Source organism: Schistocerca americana, chromosome 8 (genome assembly GCF_021461395.2).
Source record: "Schistocerca americana isolate TAMUIC-IGC-003095 chromosome 8, iqSchAmer2.1, whole genome shotgun sequence".
Classification (NCBI taxonomy): domain Eukaryota; kingdom Metazoa; phylum Arthropoda; class Insecta; order Orthoptera; family Acrididae; genus Schistocerca; species Schistocerca americana.
In genome coordinates this window covers 207,781,585-207,783,208 of record NC_060126.1, presented here as the reverse complement: position 1 = coordinate 207,783,208, position 1,624 = coordinate 207,781,585, and positions in this window count along the sequence as shown.

The window sequence follows — 1,624 nt, the reverse complement described above, 5'->3', positions numbered from 1 at the left end:
CTCGGGAGCGAAGTACTATACAGAGGTTGAAAAATACTGTTTTAACACTGGTTACGTGGTTTATGCATTGCGTCAAAGTTCACGGTTTCTAAGCTATAGATAGCGCCAGAGATCTCTTTGCTTTGAATTTTTTTGGGTTGCGATTCACAGATGCAGACTAATGAACGAAATGAACTGATGTGTCGTCAAAGAAGTAGCGTATCACAATTTAAATATTAACAAAGCTGTTGTGCGTTCTTTTCATTAGATTTTAAAGCTGTTTTAAAATGAAGTACATTTACAGGAGATGTGCTGTTGTTCAACGTGAGTGGCATGATTAAATTGTAAATTTAAAATCATTAACTTCATTTCATAATTATTTTTCAGTTACTTAGTTTGTATGTGTGTGCAGAATATCAATACGAGAATACTGAGAATATTGTCAAAATAATATTTAATGCGCATGTGAATGAGGTTGACATAATTATTACGTACTCATTTTTCGTGCAAAATAACATTTCTCTAGAAAAAGATTTCGAAACATGTTGGGCAGATGTGTCTACCTCTCCCCTCCTATCCCATGGCCTTCAGCACCCGGCAAATATGAGGGTTCAGCTTGTCACATCGATGTACAGCGGATCGCACTCGGGCACTAGGCGGCTTCAGTGGGGCAGAGCGAGTGACAAACATAAGATGTGGGCGAAAGTTTGAAAGCTGTACTCTGAGAAGGTCATAACTGTGTAATATCAGAAATATGGTCAAAATTTTGGCGTGGGATCTATTGCTGGGGCTGATATCTTGGAAATATGTTTTTTTTCTGCTTAAAATATGATGTCACGTGATATTTCCTTGTTAGAAGCTAGGTTGAAGAAATACAAGCTTACTTTTATGGTACTTGTAGATTCAGAAAAAGCTTTCTGCAATGTTGACTGCATACAACATTTGATATTATAAACCTATCAGGCATAAAATACAGTGATCGAAAGCTATCTATAACATGTATACGAACCACGTTGCAGATCTAAGAGTCGAGGACAAGAAAAAGATTCAGTAGCTGTAATGAAGAAAGGGTTGTAGCCAGACCAGGCAGTAAAGGAAACCAAGGCTAAATTTGGAAAAGGTATTAAAGTTCAAGGAGAAGAAATGAAAATTCTGTTAGAGACGGCAAAGGACTTGGAAGGTCCCTTGAAAGAAATTGATAGTGAGTTGAGAAGAAGTTACAGGATGATCACAACTAAACAAGAGTAAGAGAGCGTGATTAAATTAAATTAGGTGATGCTATGGGAGTTCGATTAGGAAATGAAGCACCAAAAGTTGTAGATGAGCTCTGCTATTTGGGCAGCAGAATAACTGACAACTGACGACGACGGAAGGACAGAGAATATAAAATATCGGCTGACAGAAGTAAGAAAATTTTTTCTTAAAAACAGAAATTTGCTGACGTCGAATACGAATTTAAGTGTTAGGTAGGTTTTTTTCTGAAAGCAGGTGTCTGGCGTATAGTCTTGTACGGAAGTGAACGATAAGCAGTGTAACCACTAGAACAGAAATGCGTTGTTGTAGACGACTACCGAAGATTAGATGGATTAAGTAAGGTAATCAATCGATAAAAAGGTACTCATTCGTTTTGAAGAGAAAAATTTTA